The 24,891-nt window shown below is 47.2% G+C and overlaps 1 protein-coding gene across 3 annotated transcripts in view; it reads left to right on the forward strand.

The window, feature by feature from the left end:
• Positions 1-24,891, forward strand: part of ANKS1B (ankyrin repeat and sterile alpha motif domain containing 1B) — a 157,576-nt gene that overhangs the window by 108,675 nt on the left and 24,010 nt on the right. The window lies entirely within an intron of this gene.

Raw genomic sequence — 24,891 nt, forward strand, 5'->3', positions numbered from 1 at the left:
CATAAAAAGAGGCAGCAGCGGCATTGGCATACAACTCTGCATCAGGTTCTATGTACGAAGGTGCGTCTCCTGAGGAGCTACCGATGGCAGCGAAGCCATAATCTTATCCATATTACATACATACATGTATGAGTGAGACAGGAGATTGTAAAGACTCTGATTCCCAAAGCTCTAACAGCGCGGTCCAGCATTCCTGTTCATCTATACCTGATAAATATAAATGTTGAATTTTGTACTGTTTTTGAAAATGCTGAATTTTTGAAATGTTGAATACATTTGACCACAGTAACACAGAACGTCTTCTGGAGTAATGGAGAAGAAACTGGTAAATTGGTAGGGATGTGGAACATTAAGGGAGAAGGATCAGAAAGACGCTGGAGCATTTAAAAAAGATTAAAGTGGGGTGTACAGGTGAGGGCAAAGCCAGATAGGAGAATATTGTAGTAGTCTAGATGGGAGATGATAAGAGAATAAATTGTGGTTGTATCTCATTGTAAGAATTGGGCGTATTCTGGACTGGGGAAAGACTGAATGTGGGGCATAAAGTAAAGAGCAGACTTCAAAGCAGAATGTTTGCAGTTCTGGTGATATTTTAGTATTATTGCTTTGCATGCATCTCTGATGGTGGGAGGACTGCGCAAGTGCGTTGGCTAGCAGTGGCTCCAAGCTGCTGCCTGACTGACAGGCTGCAGCCATTTGGGGCAGGGAGGGCCTGCGTTCCTGAAAACGAGGGCTTGTCATCCGCATTTTGTGGAAGTGCAGAGACCATGCTTGTTGTCAGGGGTTTCACGCTCGTTGCCAGGGGTTTCACACTCGTTGCCAGGGGTTCTATGCTCGTTGCCTAGCAGACGCTAGAGGTCCAGTAGGACCTTTAGCATCTCTCTTCTCCTAGGCGGCGGCCATTTTTGGGGGGCCGTTTTCAGCAGATTCCAATACGGACGGCTAGTCCGCATGGAATTTGCAGCACCCAAGCCAAAATTTGTTATATTTTGCAGGAGGGTTTAATTTTATTGACCATTTCAATTTTTTTCCCGTGAATGGGTGGGTAGGAGCCCCAGTGCATTGCTTTGCCCAGGGCCCACACTGCTGTTAAGACAACCCTGGCTATGGGTGAGCATGCAGCAGGGAATATGATTGAGGGAGAAGCATGATGAGTGCTGTGACTTCATTTTCAGTTACTATGGAGAACGGAGGGACTGATTCAGAGGTGCACACTATGCCGATGTTAGCGCAGTTGAGTGAAATCTGAAAACCTGTACGGCACATGTGTTTCATACTGTTGCATACGGGAGTGCCGGCATTAGGAACTGCAAGACAAAACCATGGGCATCCTGGGTGGTGACTGGGAGGTGGCTAGAAGTGAACACAAAAAAAAGCCGACTCATGGTCATGTTGTGGGAATGTTGTGGGCGTTTTAGTGAAAGCGGCTGTGTTCTCAGACGCAGAGCCACAGAGGCCATGTTCAGACGAGTTTCAGAAGGAAACACTGTGCCTGCCATAGGCTTCTGCAAGGCTCGACGGTGCGCCATTGGTGGAATTGTTCAGAACCGTCCACTGCCATTGAAAGTGGGCATCTCAGGGCTTGCACAGTCTGGCGCATGCTAGAACATTAATGATTGACCGTTATTGTTATTTATATCACAGGGATAAAGAAAGACCTAGAAACAGACTCCATGTGAAGGACAATACATCTAAATACTGTCATTTGAGTACCTCCCCTACTGCTATTTCTGCTGCCTACATACTTTCACTGCTATCACTTTATAGTGACCGATATCAATTTACTGCTTAAAAGAGGTTTTCAAAAGTGCCAACACAGCAAAGTACCAAGGGACATAAATTATTTTCTAAACAGAATTCATAATTAATGAAGAACCAGTGAAGATCACGGCAGCGATTACATCCTCATGTCTCATGCCAGTTTCAGATAAATTGCCAACTAAGTGCCGCCCGCGTTGTGTCTCAGAGCAGTCAGGCAATACCAGTTGCTGTTATAATTCAGATCTTCAGATTAACTCCTTAAGAAGCCAGTAAATGAATTGCTCTGTTATTTGTGTTGAAGGAACATATAAGGCATGGATTGCAATTTAATTTAAGTTTATCTAACTTCAAGACTCTAGGGGACGCTTACTGGGAAATGGAGGTAAAGGGGAGCTGGTGATTCATCGGCCGCGCTCTGTTCTTCTGAGCGTTCGGTCCGGCCATTGCACGCACAGGGAAGGAGAAGCGGTGCTATATTGCACATACACTGGCAACAGCGTAATTGTATAAAAGCAGAGAAGAAGTTTTGTGGATGGAATGGCACTGCCTCCTTTTAATTCCATTGTGGGGCTCAGTGATGCAGTGTTCCACCCCGTGTGCGGGCTACGAATGTATAGCAATCATTCCTGCGATAAAATTGAGTACGATCTGAACAAAAGTGAGTTGGCAGCAGAGTATGTGGAAAGATAAAAGTAGAAAACGGGCATAGAGAATAATCCAGAGCAGACTGATTGGACATTTCTAATACAGTTCTGATAATGAAGGTAATATCTAGGTGCAGTGAGCAAGAGCTTCTTACCTCCAAACCCTGTAGCCACTGCACCCCTTGCAAAGGTGGTAGTTTCATCCCAGTGTCTACTATTAAATATTTACAATGGTTATTGCCATTTTTATTCACCTTTATTTAACTATCCACCTCCCACTTCCCAATCAGCACATTCCTGCCTAGTTGGGATAGGGCTATATAAATAACATTGACAACCCCTGAAAGAAGGCTCTGGATGCAAATGTACAGGAAAGTAACTACAATAGCATGTTCCAACTCGGGTCTTCTTACCAAAGTGGTTCCCTAATGGACCTCTCTGGCAGGCTTGAGAAGTAATGTTGTGTGGAATGTACATGGTTACACATCTGGGGGTCTTGGCCAGTAATTTCAGAGTTAATGGCATCCAAAGTTCTCCCACAAACCTTTGGAAATTGGTTAGGCCGCTATCTCATTACTTTTATGTTAGGAACGAATACCCTAAGCCCCAAAGCGGTTGGGTATAGGAAACCGGCAGTCGGTATGCCGGCCGTCAAAAAACACAAACAGCGCATCCCGATGCTCAGAATCCCGACACGGGCTAGGTAAGTATCCTAACCCTCCCCTCTTCACCCCTAACACTCCCTTCCTGCATCCTAACCCTCCCTACCCCGCCCCTTAGCCATCCCGGTTAGTGCCTAAACCTAATCCTCCCCCCTTAGTGCCTAACCCTAACCTCCCCCCGGTGGTGACTAACCCTAACCCTCCCTGTCCTCAGCCTAACCTTAACCTCCCCCCTCCCGCAGCCTAACCTTAACCCCCACTTGGTGCCTAAACCTAACCCTCCCTCGTGTCTAATAGGTAACCCGGCCTGCTATACTTACGTGCGGGATGCCGGCTCTCGGGATTCAGGCATCGGCATCTCAACTGATGTCGATATTCTGGCGCCGGTGTTCTGGACGTGGGTCTGGATTCTGGCACCGGGATTTCGACCTCCGGCATCTCATGCGGAGGTAAATTGACTACATCCCCCCCCAAAGTTTCCTACAGTCCAAAATATTGGCATCACACAGCTTTTCAGCTGCTGGAGCTTTCCTAACAGGAACATGAAACCTGATCAGTCTACCTAAATCCCAGAAATTAAATGGCATAAAAGGTTATAAAAAGTGTATGCAGCAATCTGATGTACAAATTGTAATCCAGGCTCTCAATGGATTTCAACACAAACATGTTCAAGTGAACTCTAGGGAGGATTCTGAATAATTTTGCCCTGCACGTCCCCATCCACATTACCTGGCCTGTCCTCCTATTGGGGTTAGCAGCTTTTACTCTCTTTGCAAGGGTCAATACAGAGCTTATTCATGGGAATCACATTATCAACTCTATTTTTGCTACTCATAATACCTGTGATAAGTGTGGCTTGATGCACTAATCTAAAATGTTCAGATCTGTGTTAATAACTTTGTCTATCGCGCACGTCTACTAGACGCTGTAGCCTAACACATATCAGACAGGCTCCAGCTCCAACCTGCTCTGTTCATTCACCTTTCCTCCTGCTCCCCATGTGCTAGTCCTCTTTGTCAGTCTCTACACCAGCGATGGGCAACCTGATACATTCAGGGACCGCACCGGGCAGCACTCTTACCTTTAAAAGGGCTGCACATTGCTCTTATTCTCAGTAGAAAGTTAAATTAGTACATTTAGTCAACGAAAGAGACATGTATCAACAGGCTCTTCAAATAAGCTTAACAAGCGATACCAAACAAATAAAACAACACAGCAGGGGGCAAGTACAGAAATGGCTTAAAGGGCTGCCTGTGGCACGAGGGCCACCTGTTGCCCGTCACTGCTGTACACTGTCTCCCATTCACAAACAATACAATTCAAAATCTTATTATTTACCTATCATGCCCTCATTAGTCTCATCCCTCCTCCTCCCTATTCTCCAAGTACCCCCAGCATTTACATATGACGTTCTCTCTGCTCACCTCTTTTCACTTATCCTACCCGGAACCCTCTTCATCAGCCACCAGGGGCCAAATATAATAGGGTGAGAGTTTATCAGTAAACTCTCACTCTATTACATTGGTCAAGTTTTATCTTCAAAATGGGAAAACATCTGGATGAGAGTTTAATTAGTTTTTTAGTCTAAAACGTGCGTGTTTGCATGTTCTCGGACTCTATTACATTGACAGAGTTTAAAAAGCTGGGTACACACTAGACCAGGGGTAGCCAATTTAAAAAGCTGGGTACACACTAGACCAAGGGTAGCCAATTTGAAAAGCTGGGTACACACTAGACCAGGGGTAGCCAACCTTGGTCCTCAAGACCTACCAACAGTGCATTTCCAGGTCTCCTCACAGAATCACAAGTGAAATAATTTGCCCAGTGGTTCCCAAACTTTTTGAATCACGGCGCCCTAGAGTATCAGCACTGTTTTCAGGACACCCCTAAGCCAAAGATAGTTATTGAGATATTCAGAAAAAAATGTAGTACTGTGAAGTAAATTGTGCTGTCATCCTTAGGGTCAGTTATGTGGTGGTGGACAGGTTTGTGCTTCTGTTTGTCCACATATTTACATTACACTGACCATACATTTTATTTGGTGCTGAACCACCAACCGGAGGCACCCCTGCAAGTGTCCTGAGGCACCCCAGGGTGCTACGGTGCACAGTTTGGGAAACACTGAATTAGCCCCACCTGTGGATCTTTTCATCTGTGTTAGTACAGGGCTCGACAATACCCGGGGTCCAGGTCGCCATGGGGACCAGATTTGGCTGCCTGGTGACCAGATTTGCAGCAATCCCCTGCCGCCGCTGCTAGTGTAGTGCAGACCGCGAGCGCGATCCACACTACACAGTTTGCAAACACACAGCCGCCAGCGATGGTTGTGTGTTTGTTATAGCAGCCTGTATGAAAAGTTCGTGCTGGACTTTACGCTCCACATCGGGGCTTTTCTGGGGATAAAGTATCGGGCGCGTGCCCGCTTTACCCCCGTATTCAATTTAAAATGAGCGAAAACGGGAACCGGCGAATTTGGATCTATGGAAAAAACAGGAATTTTCGGGAAATGTGCCTAGCACCCCCCTAAAGATGTCCAGACATGGGGGATCACTATGGGTACCCCTGTTTTTGCCTGCAGTAGAAAGTTGGGTTTTTAAATAGCCGCGGCAGGTGTTTTTTTCCCGCCATTGTTGCAGAAGAGCACTTAGGTTTTTTTTTTTTCGTTTTTTAAGTGGTCCCATTAAATTTGGAGTTCATGAAAATGGGTACTAGCATATTTTTAAGTCCCTAAAGTCATTTTTTTTTAATTCTGCAAAAATGTACCTGCCGCTAATAGCCTATTCTAGAAAACACCTGCCGCATACTTACAGAACACCCCTGAACCTATTTCCCTATTTTTAAACACTGTTTCCCCCTTTTTTTTTTTCCACCCCAAATTTTTAATTCATTTTTTTGGGGTGTCCCTAGTTTTTTTCTAAACTTTTTTTGACACAGTTTATTTTTAAATGACATTCCCAGGGGTGCAGGCTATTTTTTTAAGCCTGCACCCCTAAACCCCAATTCTGCACTTGTTTTCGCCATGTAAAACATGGTGAAAAGTTATTCCCGTTTTTTTTCAAAGACTTTTCGAACCTGCAAAAAGTCTTTGAAATTGAATACGGGGATAATTGATATAGGCAAAAATTACATCATCAGCGATAAATTATCCAACTTTTCGCAGCCTAATTGAATATCCCCCTCTGAGAGTCAGACAGACTCTCATTGGCTGCGGCATCCACGGAGTGAGCCGGCTGGAGCTTACTCATGAGCTCTGCCTTCCAGCTCCCCCCGCAGCAGGTGATGGGAGAGACGTCATGACGTCTCTCCCATAGCGCAGGAGAAGAGCGGGCCGGGACTCGGAGCGGAGAGCGGCAGTCGCGTCAGGAGCAGGGATTTAGGTAAGTTGTGGGGTTTTTTTTGTGTGTATAAGGGGCACTGCATAGGGGGGGTGACCGCTACAGGGGGCACTGTATAGGGGGCGTACTGGGGGCACTGTATGGGGGCCGCTGCTGGGGCACTGTACAAGGGGCGCTACTAGGGGCAATGCATAGTGGGGACTACTACTGGGGCCACTGCATAGGAGGTACTGCCACTGGGGGCAGTGTATAGGGGGGCTACTACTGGGTGGACTACTACCACGGGCAATGCATAGGGGGGACCACATCTGGGGGAACTATATAAAGGGCACTACATAGGGGGACCACTACTGAGGGCACTGTATATGGGGACCACTATTGGGGGCACTGTATGGGGGGTGGCTGCTACTGGGGCTGTATAAGGGGGGGCGCTACTAGGGCACTGTATAAGGGGGGCCACTCCTAGGGGCAATTCATAGTAGGGACTACTACTGGGGGCACTGCGTAGGGGGTACCACTACTGGGGGCACTGCATAGGGGGGGACCACTACTGGGGGCACTGTTAATGGGGCACTACTGGGGGCACTGCATAGGGGTCCACTAGTGGGGGGTTTACCTGAGGTACCACGTTAGTGGTGTGGCCATGGGGGTTGGTTGCCTGGGGCGTAGGTGCTCAGTAATGCTGCCCCGGGGGAAGGGGGGGTCTGGCTCTTACACTTTCATCCTGGCTCCTAGATTTTAGAAACATTTGTCAAGCCCTGTGTTAGTGAGTAATGAATACACCTGTGCACCAGCTAGGTGGTCTGAAAAATTTTAACTGTTAGTAGCTATCTAAGACCGAGGTTGGCTACCCCTGTACTAGATGATATTTTGAACTGTTTGGGCGACTCCGACACATTGGAACGACAAATCATTCAAATTGTCCAGTGTGTACGCACTGCCACGAAGCCGCCCCGCATCCTCAGATCTTTTGTACATGCAGAAAGATCTTAGGATGTCACTAGCGATGCCATGCTGCTAAATGCAGCATGGACCCCGCTACGCCCAATGCCAGCACCCCCGCCGGGTCCGTCGCAAACGATGTCATGCTTGGTACACATCGTCTAATGTGTACACAGCTTGAGAGTTTACTGCTAAACTCTCACATTTTTTAAACTCTCACCCTATTACATTTGGCCCCAGATGTTCAGTAGGTCTTCTTACTTTTAAATGCTCTGTCAAAACTCATCTCCTCAGGCAAACATATAACCTGACTCCCTAATAACTCTTCCCGATCACATGATGTATTAGAACTGCTCACATCACATTCTGACTGACAATAGAGGCACCTATTCCATCACATATTGTTCATTTTCAATTCTTTGACTAGGGCTCTCATTGCTATTGTCACTGGTTTTTAGAAGTGGAGTTGTTGCCCATAGCAACCAATCAGATTCTACTTAACATTTATCTAGCACCTTCTAGAAATAATAGCTAGAATCTGATAGGTTGCTATTAGCAACAACTTCACTTCTAAAAACCTGCACTTTAGTAAATATACCCCTCAGGGTCTGAATGACTTTTAAAGATCAGAGTGAATGGAAGTACTGTAGATGGAGAATGACAGTTTACAGAGCCCACTAATAATGCATGCACTGTGGCCCTTTAAGGGCTTGGTACGCAAATTCCATATTTATGTGTGGCCAACAGTGGCGTAACTAGGGTCTTCGGAGCCCAGGGCAAGTTTCAGATTGGCGCCCCGCCCCCCCCCCCCACCCACTACAAAGACAAGTCAATTTTGCGTGCCGCTGGCGCGCGCCAAAAATATGGGTGTGGTCACCTACCAGAAGGGGCGTGGCTACTGAAAATGGGGCATGCCAACATGACACGCCACCCATATTTTGGCACATTCCTTTACATTCCATATGCACCTTACCTCTGCAGTGGTTTCTCACAATCTGGAACCTCTGTAGAAATGTATCCTCCCTGGGACGATGGCATCTTCAGTCAGTATTCACTATTCATCTAGGTCACATCGTCCGGTGATGCCTGTTTGTGTAGGAATATTAACAAAGTCATCATCATACAACAGCGGTTCAACCAGACTCGTGCCTCCTGTGTAACTTCCTTTCCCCTGCGTCTCTCAGCCACACCATCATCTCACTGCATCATCTGTCAGCCACACCATAGCCTCCCCCGTGTCGTCTCTCAGCACACCATCACCGCCACCCTGTGTCAACTCTCAGCACACCATCATCTCCTCCTGCCTCATCTCTCAACCTACCATCACCTCCCCCCCCCACCTCGTCTCTCAGTCAGGCGATCAGCTCGCCCCCTGCGTCGTCTCTCAGTCAGGCGATCAGCTCCCGCCCCCTGCATCGTCTCTCAGTCACGTGTTCACCTCCCCCCCTGCGTCGTCTCTCAGTCACACCATCATCTTCCCCCTGCGTTGTCTCTCAGCACAGACACACTGACACAGATGCACACACACACTGACATATATATATACACACACACACACACACACTGATATATATATACACACACAAACACACTGACATATATATATATATATATATATATATATATATATACACACTGACATATATTTGCACACACACACTGACATATACACATACAGTACATACTGACACATAAACAGGGCCGTAGGGAGGGTGGTGCGGCCGGTGCCTCCGCACAAGGTGGAATCCCCTAGCGGCACTGGCCACAAACTGCCCGACTCCGGAGATGTCTGCAGGAAGAGACCTGCAGTGCTGCGCGGCGCATACCAGCAACGCCGGCGAAGATCCCCGCCCTCCACCCACCTCCGGGAGGAAAAGGTAAGCACTCAGGGGGAGGAGGGGGGCGGGGGTGAGCGAGAGGGGCGGAAGTGCAGCACAGGGCGCATTGCCATCCTGCTACGGCGCTGCACACACTGACATATACACACACTGACATATATTCACACTGAGACAAATACGCACACACTGACATATACACGTACAGTACATACTGACACATATACACAAACTGACACATATATACATACACACTGACATACACAAATATACACACTGACATATAAACATACATACACACTGACATATACACATACAGTACATACTGACACATATATACACACACTGACACAGACACACACTGACAGATACACACTGACACAGACACACACACACTCGCTGACACAGACGCATACAGACACACACAGACACTGACACAGATATACCCATGCTGACACAGATACACACGCTGACACATATATACACACGCTGATGCATATACACACATGCTGACACAGATACACATATACATACATGTTGACACATATACATGCTGACACAGATACACATGCTGACACAGATACATACATGCTGACACATATATACACTCGCTGACACATATATACACATGCTGATGCATATACACACATGCTGACACAGATACATACATGCTGACACAGATACACACGCTGACACACAGATACACACGCTGATGCATATACATACATGCTGACAAAGATACACACATGCTGACAGATACATACATGCTGACACAGATACACACACTGACACATATATACACATATACACACATGCTGATGCATATACACACAGATGCTGACACAGATACATACATGCTGACAGTGACACATATACACACATGGTGACACAGATATACACACATGGTGACAGATACACACATGCTGACACATATACATACATGCTGACACAGATACGCACATGCTGACAAATATACACACATGCTGACACATGTACACACATGCTGACACAGATACATACATGCTGACACAGATACATACATGCTGACACAGATACACACATGCTGACACAGATACACACATGCTGATACACGTACACACATGCTGACACAGATACATACATGTTGACACAGGTACACACATGCTGACACAGATACACACATGCTGACACAGATACACACATGCTGACACAGATACATACATGCTGACACAGATACACACATGCTGACACACGTACACACATGCTGACACATATACAGTACACACATGCTGATACAGATACACACACCCTGGCAAAGCCTAGTACACAGACACACACATACACCTCTTTCAGCCTGAGACAAATAAATATTACAGATGGAAAAGTCTGAAAGTCATCCCCTCCCCCAATCCTCCCCGCAGCTTCCACTCTTCACCCACCTGCCGGCACCTTCCACTCTCTCCCTCCCCCCACCAATACTTACCAGTGGTGAAGCTGCAGAGCGCTGGGGAAGGAGAACTTTCATTATTCGTGTCACCCGGCGCCGGCAGCAGCTCTCAGCCTTTCAGGATCAGCATGCTGCAGAATGCCAGGAGGACTGCCTTGGAGGGGCTGCGCTTCTGCTGCAGCTCCCCCTACAGTCAGCACCAGCAGCTTGCTGCTGTAGTCGTTCACTACCCTGTACTGTGTATAGTAGATTTCGTCGGACAAAGCGCAATTGTGGGGGGGCAGGGGGGAGCGGGCGGTGCGGGTAACACTGCCCTGGCTGGCGCCCCCCTCTGCTGGCCTGCCACGGTGCCCAGGGCACAAGCCCCGCTCGACCCCCCTTAGTTACGCCACTGGTGGCCAAATTGGTAACGTTCTGGCCATTCAATGCAAAAGCCGAGCATTGGGACCTCTTCTAGCATTATTGGGGACTGTGTGGTTGGAAGATGATCACATCACACACACAAGGATAGCTGTTATCCTTTGCCTGCATTCACCAGCATGCTTTGGGTTTTTATCAGGCATTATTTCGGCACCCACAAAGACAATTCGATATCTGGCCTACTGACCAACATCACTGGTGATATTGCAGTGTGCACGTGCTAGTACGGTGATCAAGAATGACACAGTGCAGATTACTTCTACTTTAAAGATTGCTGCATATTTTGTACAAGCTCACATTAGCCATGGTCATAGTCCTTCGGTGCCTCTGTGGTGAGCGATCATTGCTATTCTCAGGGCGGAGTGTAAACCGCATGTCACCAAGGCCCTTGATCCCATTCTCTTCCTCCTTCATTAATTTCAACTTGTCCGCCATAAAAGCAGTTCACTACCTTCATTTCTCCTCCATATATCACTCCTGACAGTATGGGGACACTGTGATATTTCAAGTGATAAACTGCACGTTTAGTATTTTTATTTTTTCAAATTCATTGTTTAACGTGTGTGTGTATATATATATATATATATATATATATATGTACCAAACACTATCTCTCTTCACTACCTCCCTGACTCCTCCATACTCACCACCCCCTATCTGCACTATTCCCTTGACCCTTCCATACCAAACACTATCTCATTGCATTACCTCCCTGACTCCTCCATACTCAGCACTAACTCCATACCAAACACTGCACTGCCTGTGTGTGTGTGAATTATATATATATATATATATATATATATATATATACATACATACATACACACACACACACATGTATATATATTGTGACACAGTCGGGATAGGGGTCCCTCTCCTGGGGTGGATGGACTCCCTCTTTACACACACAGCAGCCATAGAAACAGGACACAAGTCTGGGGTTCTCGTACAAACTGGTCGGCGCCAGTCTTTATTGTGCCAAATGAATATAACAAATCATAAACCAAAATCCTAGCCCGTCTGGGCAATAACTAAACAGTAGGTACCCTCACTACCAGGACGATAGGACCTACTGCCCACACCGTCAACAACAGCATGTGCACAGTACTTACAGGGTTATCATAACAGTGTCTCTGGACATGCTAGCCTGCATGCCTACTTCCCCAGGTGTGAGACACTCAGCTACAACTGAACACAGCTTATATCAGCCAGTTCCAGCTGTAAGCCCTAATGAGCCTGCTACCAGGCTGAAAGGCCCAAAACCTGGAGTGGCCTGTGGATGAGCCCTCCCTCTCCTCACATCCACACCCCCAGGACCCAAACCGGCTTTTCCAAAAGCCGATACTCTGGTCTGCTTACAAAACAGACTTCTCCTGGGGGTTTTTGTAGAACACATAGGCCAAAAACCTAGGACAAATGTACCTGCCATTGACCACTTTACCAGTGCTTCTATCACAATATAAAGAGAAATAGTATTTGGTAAGGAGGGATCAGGGGGTAGTGCAGATCGGTAGTGGGGAGTATGGAGGGGTCAGGGAGGTAGTGCAGTGACAATGTTTGATAAGGAGGGGTTAGGAGGTAGTGCAGATAGGTAGTGGTGAGTGTAAAGAGGTCAGGGAGATAGTGCAGTGACGTAATGTTTGATAAGTAGGGGTCAGGTGAGTAGTGCAGATAGGTAGTGGTGCACATGGAGGGGTCAGGGAGGTAGTGGTAAGTATGGAGTAGTGCAGATAGGTAGTGGTGAGTATGGAGGGGTCAGGGAGTGCCAACACAGAATGCCACCTGTAGTGCCCCCCACTTATGCTAAACTGTAGTGCCCACACAGTGTACTCACCAGAAGCCACAGGCAGAGCAGCAGTCACAGCCTCGCTATGAGTCACACCTATGAGGCTGCGCTGCTGCTGGGTCAGAGGAGCATGTGATGGGCTCATCCAATCAGAGCTCAGCACATGCTCCCCTGACCCCACAGTGCTGCATCTGAAAGCACTGTGCTCCAGTCCCCTGCATTTAGCTGCCGGCCGGATCAGTCACAGCCTTGATGACTGCCTGACAAGCAGCTGCACTGCACCTGATGCAAACGGATTGCGCCAAAAGCCACGCCCTCCCACGATAGAGGGCGTGGCTACAAATCACCAGGGCCCACCGGGTATTTCACTGAATCCCCGGCGGCCCTGTCCAAGCCTGCACACACATAGTATCTATACAATATATATATATATATATATATAATATTCAATGGTGCGGCACTCACGGTCAATAAACCAGTCGATGCGCCTGTATCGCCTGGTTTATTGACCGTGAGTGCCGCACCACTGAATATTATTTTTATTACATTTTTGTGGCAGCACCCGGTAAAGTTGATGATTGTTTTATCCGAGTGCCGGTCCTGGGAACTGAGATATATATATATATATATATACCATAGATATGTCCCATTAAGGCTTCCTAGACATGATCTGAATTTTCACAAAACCTACTGAATTTCTGCCACTCATACTTAACAAAGCAATGAAATTCCGATCATTAAGGCTGACACCTTCATGGAAGTGTTCCTTGCACAATACAGATATGGTATGCCATCCCACCCTGTGGTTAACTACAGATTCAGAACTCTCACAGAGTGAGATTGCTGTTACTCACTAAATGGTGGAGCTGCTAATTCACACAATTGTGTGCTCATTGGAATACACACATGCAGTCTATGCAACTGAGGTCTGAGCAGTTATGTGGCACACACATCCCACTCAGTGGCCACAATTTTCCCATTTGGTCACAACAACATCCCACTGGGTTGCAACTTCCATCTCACTCCATACATCTATCTCATTTAGAATACACATTCAGCTCCCTAATTTCTAAAACTATTATACTCTGTCTATGCATGTACACTTTCTTCCCCTATACGCCTCCGTGCTGCTCTATCTTCCCCAATCCCTACTACTGTGTGGTCTCCCAACTGTGCTAGTTGTATTCCCTCATACCCACCAATCTGTCTTCACCCATCCGTGCTGCCCTGTCTTCCTGCATCCGTGCCAATCTATTTCCTTACATCTGCACCACTACTTTCCCCCCAGCCATGCCGCTCTGTCTTGCCCTCATCTTTGGCACTCTTTCTTCATCCTTCTGCACCACTCTGTCCCCTCCACCCGCACCACTCTGTCTTCCCCCACATCCACACCAATTTGTTTTCCCCAATCCCTACTGTTGTGTGTTCTCCCATTTGTGCTAGTCTGTATTCTCTCATCCACACCAATCTGTCTTTACCAATCTGCGCTGCTCTGTCTTCCCGGGTCCATGCCACTATGTAGCACTCCATACACGTCACTCTGTCCCCCCAAACTGTGCCACTTTGTCTCCCCCCATCTGCGCTGCTGTATTCCTCCATCCACACAACTGTTTTCCACCCATCTGCATCACTTTGTTACCGCCCATCCGCACCACTGTTTTCCATCCATCTGAATCAATTTAGTTTCCCCCCCATCTCTACTGCTTAATCTTCCCCCTCTCCATGCCTTTCTGCTTAGACCTCAGTTGCATAGACTTCATGTGTGTATTCCAATGAGCACACAATTGTGTGAATTAGCAGCTCCACCATTTTGTGAATGACAGGAATCTCACTCTGTGAGAGTGCTGAATCTGTAGTTAACCACAGGGTGTGATGGCATACCATATCTGTATTGCGCAAGGAACACGTCCATTAAGGTGTCAGCCTTAATGATCGGAATTTCATTGCTTTTTTAAGTTTGAGTGGCAGAAATTCAGTAGGTTTTGTGAAAATTCAGATCATGTCTAAGAAGCCTTAATGGGACATGTAAAACCGTAAGGTTTTTTGTCTAAGGAAATTCAATGTTATTGTTAAATTTATTAACTCTCAGGGTTTGGAGGAGCAAACCGTGCCACCTGCAGGGGAGAAGGGCAACAAAATTGTACACTAGCGCAGGTGGAAGAGGGGCCGGCACACAGGAGGTGGTTCGGGAGGTGCAGAGTGAGAGGTGACTGCAGGGGCGGGCTGTAAGCATGCGGGGTAGCGGCAGCAGCCGAGGTGCAGAGCAGTGGCAGCAGTGGAGAAGTGCACAGGGGCATCAGCGGGCGACAGAGGGCTCACCGGTACTGGGCATGCACCTGAGAAAATAAAATCAATAAGTCACAGATGCATGGATGCATCAGTGAGATCCATCTATGCATCTATGTTAAAAATTGAATGTGTAAAATAAAAAAAAGATATGCCCACCCCAAAGCACAACCAGCACTGAGCTTTTCGCTGCCGCGCCTGATTGTGAAAATACAGGGGACAAAAAAACGTAGGGGTCCCCCGTATCTAGCACAACCAGCACCGGCTAGTCAAAACCAGCCCTGGTTGCCAAAATACGGAGGACAAATGGTGTGGGGGTCCCCTGTACTTTGAGCAACCAGCACTGGGCTCTGATCTGGTCCTGGTTCTGGAAATACAGGGGGGAAAAATGAGTAGGGTCCCCCTGTATTATCCAGAACCAGCACCACACTTTTCCTAGCGGGGGAATAATGCCACAGCCAGGGGAGCCCTTTCACCGGGCCCCCCAGCCAAAGCATTGCCCGTAACTACTAGTCAGCCCAGGCCAGGGATCCCTGGGGAGCTGGGGCCCCCCCAATAAAGGGTTCCCTCTCTCCAGGACACCCCAGGCCTAGGCTGATAGCCTGGAGCTATCCCGGCACCCCTGAGCGGTGGGCTCCAGGTTGATTGTGTATAGTGTATTGTTAAAAAAATATTGTCCTTTACAGGTGAACCACAGGTACCAGTAAGCCTCCCATACTTGCTGGTACTTGGATAACCACAAGTAACAGCATGCAGGGCATAAGGGCCCACTGGCACCTGTAGTCGAGCTGTAAAGAAAATATTAAAATAAACACAATACACTTTAATATTGTAATATTTTATTTTACTGCATCTTCGCCTGGGGGACGGCGGCCTATAAGCCTTTTTGCGTGGCCGCCGCCACCCCATGGCTTTGGCGTCTTCACCGGGCACCAACCTGCCAGGGCTTCGGTGTCTTCTCCTGGGGGGTGGCAGCCAATTAACTCTTTTGCACGGCTGCCACCTCCCCAGGGCTTCTGTTGTCCTCTTCACCTAGTGGGCGGCAGCCTGTGTCAGCTCTTTTGCATGGCTGCCGCCCACTAGAGCTTCTGTCGTCTACCTTCTTCAGGAGCTCTTCAATGCTCCCTCCCGGCCGTCGGACTGCCATGCCGCCTCCTCGCATCCGCCGCCGCTGGGTCCCGCTGACGCCCGCGCCGCCGCTGCTGACACCCACGCTGAAGGCCGCACCGCCGCCGGGTCCCCGCCACTACTACCACCCGCTGCCAATGCCGGGTCCCAGCGCCGCTGATGCCCGCACCCAAGTAAAGCCACAGTGAGTACACCTGCTGAAGGCACCTACTGAGGCTGCGCAACAAGTTGAAGCTTCCTATCTGTATAGTGCATTTGTGAAGTAATAGTTTAAAAACTAACTTTCTAATTTACCTGAACCCCAAAAGCACCTACCCTGAAACAATAGCTACCTAATAAAACAAACCCCAAGTCTATATTCGCCCCCTACCCTGAGTTGTGCCTTCCCAAAAATCCCCCATAGAGAACAGCAGAAAAGTTGCCCTAATTGAGTGTCAGAAAAAACTGACAGTTGGAGCTTTAGATTACTCCCAAATCCTCATTTTCTATGTTTATGCCCTGAAATTTGTAACCTCTTAAACACATTCTCTATGGGAGAATTCCGTTTTTTTAGATTCGGCCTTAATATAAGGGCATGACTGTGCCCTTATAATATATATACTGTATATATACTATATAGACAAAAGTTATTGGACACTGACAGCAAATATATCAACAAGATTTTATTGACTTCAGTACTTTGCAGGTCCACCACGTGCAGTGATTACTGCAGACGCCCTTCTTGGCAAACTGTCCACAAGTTCCAGGACAACAGCAGGTGGTATGTTTTGCCATTCAGCCTTAAGGGTTCGATTCAGACCCGCTCACTAGATGTGTACGCTTGCTTCCAGCGTATGCAAATTCGGCTAAATGACGGCATGGCAGGCGATCGCACGACAAGGCATAAGCACGCTTGTCTTGGTTTGTGTATGTAGATGCCCACCAGTTTGTCTTAAGACACCCACTTGTGCACGTCATCTCCAGGAAGTGTATGCAATCATCGGTACATCGCGTACCATCGGATGCATTCGCAGCGCTTGAGGTTGACTATAGCCTACTGCAAGCACTGCGAGCACTTCAGTGTAGAATTCAACCAGGTGACATGTACTATGACACTGCCTGTTGATTATGCATGCCTCTGAAACGGCGTTAAGACGCTCAGGCACACCCACCTGCGTTCGCACCTCCACTCCCCCGTTTTTTTTAATAATATTTTTATTAATATTATTACACAAAATTTGACAGAGAACATATTTCTCAACACAATATACAATAGTAACATTTCCATAGCATGGTAATGTAGAAAAGTCAAAAACACTCCCCCATTTTTAATGGCCAGCCCCTTTCACCACTCACAAATGGCTTCTCCTGTCACTCACTCTGCTGCTGGGCTGTCTATGCGCAACGAGTGACCGATTCCCGATCTCTCACACTGGTTCGCGCACGTGAACTGCGATGCATACAATGCGAAAATCGTCCGGCTACGAGCGAACGCTTCTTAGCGAGCGGGACTGAATTGAGCCCTAAGTACCAACTGTGACACTGAAGAAGGTCAAGTTAGCCTAGAACATCACTCCAATTGTCCCAGAGGTTCTCAATGGGGTTAAGATCTGGACTCCGGATTTACTGAATTTTCTGTATACCAGTCCAGCGTCATCCTGATAAAATCATTTTTTTTTTCCAAAGAACTGCAAGTGCATAGGCCTACCTACGAAGTGTTTTTGTCGAAAACCACCATATTAGTGGCCATTTGAAACTCGTGTGCATGGTACCATAGCTCTGGGGTGTCCAATCGCTTTTGACTACACAGTTTATGTGTATATATATATAGATATATATATATATATATATATATATATACTGTATAACAAAATCTTAACCCATGTGGTTTCTAACCAAACATACAGGATACCTCCGTCTAGGACCTAACAGAGCCGTAACTAGACTTTTTGGTGCCCTATGCCAGAGAGAGCATTGGCGACCCCCCCCCATTTTTTAAATAGGGACATAAGATAATACACCTGAAAAAGGGCCATGGGGAAGGGAAGGGATAGTCGAAGCAAAGGGATGCTGGGGATAAAACAAGAGGAAGCTACAAGTAAGACTACCCTAGTTACGGCCCTGGGACCTAATACCCCTACCATAAACATAGGAATATACACAGTACTCATGGTCAGTATATCACAATGTCTCTTAACCGGCCTGCACAGGCTGTTTCCCTAGGTAGTGAGACCCTGAGTAAAACCCCTGACACACCTTTATCAGCCTCTTACAGGTGCAATACTAATTAGCCTGTTCCCAGGCTGAAGATCTCAAGACCCGAAATGGGTCTATCCATAACTCCAGGAACCCTTAACTGGCTTTTACTAAAGCCCAAACATCTATCAAGTCTGTTTTAAAATCACAGACATTTTCCTGGGGTTTTAATACATATAGGTTAAAAATCTGGGACAAACATATCCCCGTGTATCGTGTATGAATATATACAGTATATACCAGTGATGTGCAATCAGGTGAGGTAGAACCTTTCCTATCCTACTTAGGTATACTCCAGAGTTTTGACTATAAAATTATAAGAAGCATTTAAAGAAAATATTATAAATATCTTATTTGTATTATACTAATCATGTTTATAGTCAAAACTCTGTAGTAAAAAGTGTATGGCAGGTGAGGCACTGCCTCCCTTGTCTACCTTTTCTGCACATCCCTGATCAAATCCCACCAAATTCCACGCTCTATATACTGCTGCACCTTTGGATAATGCCCATATGAACTCTCGGGTTTATATATGTAAATCTGGCTCTGATACTAGCCAGTGCCTTCCCAGTCATTTAGCCATTTACCTTACCGCACATCACCAATATATATATATCATATCATTCATCCACTGCTTGCTCTTGTGCCCTCCTTGGGGGTATGCACCCCCAGATGTACTCCAGAAAAACGCAAGGCGGCACTCAGAGACTTCCAGACAATGAACCCAATGTGTGGGTGTTTATTATGTGGTTGGCATTTCGGGGACAGTATCCCCTTCCTCAGGACAGCAACATAATAAACACCCACACATTGGGTTCATATATATATATATGTATATATATATATATATATATATAATTAGATGGCACTCCTGATCTTTTCAATCACAACCAGGCAGCATATCTGAGAGATCGATGTTCTGGTCTCGTATTGAACTTTCACCAGGAACACCATGTAAACACTTACCTTATAAATGAAAGATCCCCCATTATAACAAATGGGCGTGTGCAGTTATTGATGTTTAGAATACAGCCAGGAGAGCACCTGGGCAGTTACCATTGTTGTGGAGTGGATGATATATATGAGTGCATTTGAATGTGCCAGGACTGAGACGCCCTCTGTCAGCATCAGTACACACAGTAATACCAATTTGCTACGTCCTAAGACGCCAGCATTGGTTGCACCATTGAAACTAGCACTAGACCTACAGCAGGTAGAGTTTCTCCATCTGTATATGGCCTATGTGAGCGTTCGAGCATCTGTGTACACAACCACTTTCAGTGACATGCCTGCAACACTCCCAAAACATGGCAGGAAGATGGACTATCCCTGTGCGTGCGCTAAGACCAAATTGTCATCGCCCAGGAACGCCAACTACATTATCGATACATTCTCCTTATGTGCACCTGAAATGACAACTGCGACTCTGTACAGGCACAATCAGGGCGCATACGCTGTGTCATTTCAACTCATGCGCAGGAGCAAAATATCTCTCCACTACATCTGACCTGTGGGGTCGTACATCGCACCCCCAGATCTTACTGCAGGTTCAGTCGATCTGGAGATGCGATGTGCAATCCCATGCAGCGCTGTGTGGGAGGGGGGAACCGGCGTATCAGGGAGTTGGCCACCCGATCGCACCGTGTGTGGGGACCGCCCGATATGTCGGACGTCGGATCCCCATCACGTCACACGCTGCATATCGCACTGTGTGTGACCAGTTTTAGATACAGTAAGTTACCAAACCTTATTTGGAAACCAGAAGACAAAATGGCCTAACCAATCTTCACATGGGCACTAGCGTCACAAGGGGGGTGCGAGGGGTGCGGGCCGCTCCAGGTGACACCATCCGAGGGGGTGACACCAAAATAGCAGAGCTGCTCTGCTATTTTGGTGTCACCCCCTCGGATGGTGTCACCGAGCAGCCACACTCGTGAGAGGCAGGGGAGAGGCTGTTTTCTGTCCAGCAGCTGCTGCTGTGCTGAGCTGGGCTTGCTCAGCGGAACAGCACAGCAGCCCCTAGCCTCTCCCCTGTCCATTGACTGCAGAGGACGGGGGCTTGACGCATCCCCAAGATTGTCAAACATAAGTGGGACGTGGCTTCGCTGGACGAAGCCATGCCACCTTCCGCCCGCGTCTCCGGCGCGCGAGGAGAATATGGCCCCAGACCGACCACCGCACCGGGTGCAATCAAGGTAAGTGACGCCACTGCACATGGGTCCTGGTCATACTTGCCAGCTGTTTCTCTCGCCCCTCTGGGAGAGTCCCCAGAATGGAGATACAGGTAGTCACTGAATGAGGCAGGTGATTCATGTCATAATTGCCCTTTTGCAAGGAAGTGGGTGGGATGCAGGGAGGTCTCTTAGAGATCTGTGGATCTTCCCAAAAATTCAAGAGCCTACTCTCCCTGAACTTCTGGGAGAGTAGGCAGCTATGGTTCAGGCTTTCGATGACAGCACCAGGTTTTCAGAAGTGTTTGACTGCAATACAAAACATAACAAACAGCCCGCCATTGTACACAGGCGTTTTACATCGCACAGATATCTTCTGCCTGTACAATAAATACACAGCCACCTGCCAGTATTATGGATAGACTGAACTGCAGGTCATGCTTAGTACTTTGGTGACTTTGAGAAATGGAGACAATCGGCCACCCCGGTGACAAAAAAATCAATGTATCTCATGACAATTCCCTAGCGGGGCTCAAGCACAGGCCCTTTTCACCCTGTGTCTTTCAAAGCACTATAAACGCATTGATTTTCATTACACTGCTGTACACTATTACTTTCATTTTTCAGTCCTTTGAGGAAAAGCATCCGGTGGGTTTATTAAAGCCAGAGATTGAATAGAAACAAGATTCGCTGTCAGCCAGCGGGAGGTTTAGCAGGTGACTCTACATCTCATCCCCTAATATGAACCCATGGAGAGTTCGGTTTTTCTTTTTAAAAGATTAATTCAGACAAATGATCTTGATTAGTCCTTGTGCATTAAAGACATAGCTCCGCTTAGTCTAGTCATTGTCTTTGTTCCCTGCTAAGAGCTGAGCTTTTTGTCTTTATTTAAATAGTTTTTTAATAAACCTTTTATTTTGCTTTTAAATATGTCACCCCATCCCTAAAGCTGCATTAAGGTTGGAGTGAATATATTTTTAAATAGTGGATTTTTTTTAAATTTGTAGAACAAAAACTTTCAGAGTTGGAATGCATTAATTTCTTTTGAACCAAAACCCAGAGAGCCATTTTCATTGAAGACCTGTGTGCAGGTCCGTTTCTAGGGTCTGGGGCAGCCAGTGCGAGCAGTGAGAATGCAACACCCCCCCCCCTTCCCCCCCAGGAAGAGGGAGTGGCCTCATTGTAAGGGGCATGGTCTCACAGTAAGGGGGTGTGGTCTCCAATAAAATGACCACAGAATGTCAGCTGCTGTGACTGCTGAGCCCAGGGGTGGCTAACCAGTCAGAGGCAAAGAGTCAAATAATATCTGTAGTCAAGTTAAAGAGTCAACAGCATGCCCGCTAAAAAATGGGGCGTGGCCTAGCTGTCACAAGGTCACATCCCATTTTTGTGTGCACGCCATTGGTATGACATATGCAGGAGTCACCTTGTGTAACAACCCCATTTTTAGTCACGCTGGGGGCGAGCCCAGCACAATGAAAATACAAGCTAGATCCACCTGAAATAAACTGAAACAAGCCAGATCCACATAAAATACAATGAAACAAGCCAGATCCACATAAATACACTGAAACAAGCCAGAGTCACATAAAATACAATGAAACAAGCCAGATCCACATAAATACACTGAAACAAGCCAGATCAACATAAAATACAATGAAACAACCCAGATCCACATAAATACACTCAAACAAGCCAGATCCACATAAAATACAATGAAACAAGCCAGATCCACATAAATACACTGAAACAAGCCAGATCCACATAAAATAAAATTAAACAAACCAGATCCACATAAATACACTGAAACAAGCCGGATCCACATAAAATACAATGAAACAAGCCAGATCCACATAAAAGACACTGAAAAAGCCACTTCAGCAGAAAAAACACTACAACAAACCACATCCACATAAAATACATATTAAAATCCAGAACCACATGAAATACATTGAAAAAGCAAGATTCACATAATACACACTTCAGCTCCTCCATGTGTCACTCCAGCTCCCTCCCTTGCCCCATTCCAGCCCACATTCATGTGTCATTGCAGCCCTCAGCGGCCCTTCATGTGTCACTCCTGCCACCCCCCATCCCCTGAGTTATCTCAACAGCCCCTAAAGTAGTGCCCCCCCCCCCAGCCGAGGACTTACCTCACCACGCTGACGCTGGCTCCTGATGCCTCTGAGTCGCTCTGACTGGATCTCACTAGATCCAGCAGGCGCGCAGGGTAGGCTCACTCCTCATCACTGGGAACGCTGGCCTTTGAAGCGATCGGAGACTTCTTTAGCCTCTGATCACTTCATAGGCCAGCATTCACAGTTCCAGGGAGCCGCATGAAAAAGTAGGGGTCCAAGGCGGAGAGCCCCATGCACGGGTTGCCCACCACTAGAAACGGCCCTGCCTGTGTGGATGGATGGATGATAGATAGATAGAGAGACAGACAGACAGAGATATAGATAGATAGACAGACAGACAGACTGACTGATGATAGATACAGTAGATAGATAGAAAGATATATATGGGATAGATAGATAATGATATAGATGCTGTATATAGATAGATATAGATAGATAGATAGATAGATAGATAGATAGATAGATAGATATGGGATAGAGAGATAGATATGAGATAGATAGATAATGATATAGATAGATGGATAGATAGATAGATAGATAGATATTTAGATATGGGATAGATAGATAGATAGATAGATAGATAGATAGGGCCAGATTGAGTGTTGTACACAATGGCAAACATTGCGATTTTGTTTTCATTACGAATGCGTCTGAGTTGCACTGCGCATGTGTTGAGGTACATTGCTGTAATCGCTTGCTACAAATCTTTATTCACAGTGTCAGGTAGGGAACGTTGGGGGTACGCAACGGGGAGTGTCAACTAAAACCTCGGGCGTGTCTCGACCATAGGGGGCGTGTCACATCCTGCATCTGCGGTCCCGTATGCAGGAAACAGGGCTCTGACATCTCCGTATCGGCAGCAATTCTGAGTGACCGCAGACTCACTCAAGGAGTTCACGTTTGCATGATCTGCGTATGTGTGTTGCGGACATCTGCAATGGCTCCGTTGGACGTCTCAGACCAAGATCCAGTGGCTGAACCGTTAATATATTTTCACACATCCTAAGCTAAAAAAAGATTCTGCACCAATAGCGTCTCCACTTCTCGGTGGGACCGTTGGAACACTCCAAACAATGAGCAATAGACAGATGTACACATAGAGGGGGTGATTCAGAGGTGCTCTGCACATGCGTCGATGATTATCGCACAGAGAGGCAGATCGATATTGCATGCAGATCAATGCAATTTTAATGGGCATTTCTGGGTGGCAACTGGTGAGCAGCTCCATAGGAAACCATCGGCCGCGGCAATAGAATAAAGACCCAGCAGCAGCTGCAACAAAAGACACGGCTGCTACGGTAATAGCTTCTACTTCTTAATCAACCCCAGAATGTTAAGAAATACTGTATGCATAGTTAAAGTTTTCCTAGACAAGTGTCATGTTAGAATGTTGGCTACTGTCAGTAATATAGATGGTGTCTATGTTATCCAGAGTATTTTAGATTTAGGCTGGCTATACACTAAACGACCAGCAATCTTGCTGATGGTCAGGGCGATTACCCTTAGCCCCAGACCATGTAAGATTGCCGATACACACTAGGAAGATTTAATGACTGACAGAACAATCTTGTCAGGTTGTGGCCTATCTTATTGTCAGGTAATTCAGACCCGCTCGCGAGCGCTGAGTGCTTGCAAGCAGGTCGATGGTGCCCTAGTGCGCATGCGCACGACGGAGGGAGCTCCATCGTGCGCATGCGCGAGACCCGCATAGCGACAGCCAAGCTGTCGCTATCTGTCTCGCACCAAAGGGGGCGTGCTGTCGATGGTGAGTGACAGCACGCCCCCTTTGGTGGGCGTGCCAGGGGCGCTGCTGCCCAGACGGAGGCGTTCCCATGGGAACGCCTACCGTCTGGGGCTGGCCCCACTGACATCACTAGTGATGTCAGTGGGAGTGCTTTTGGCTCTGATAGAGCCAAAAGCACTCCTGGGCTTGCGGCAGCGAGACCCTACCGCAGGGTCTCGTCGCAAGCCCAATGGTCGCGATGGTCTTGACCATCGCGACCATCTTTTTGGCTGCTCGCATAAGCTGTGGGTGGTCACCCACAGCTATGCGATCGGCCAGGAGGCCGCTCCAATTTTAGGTAGGAGGGCCCTGATTGAGAGCGAGCGCTCTGGTCAGAGC

This window comes from Taudactylus pleione, unplaced genomic scaffold, assembly GCF_031769625.1.
Source record: "Taudactylus pleione unplaced genomic scaffold, aTauple2 ptg000225l, whole genome shotgun sequence".
NCBI classification, from domain to species: Eukaryota; Metazoa; Chordata; class Amphibia; order Anura; family Myobatrachidae; genus Taudactylus; species Taudactylus pleione.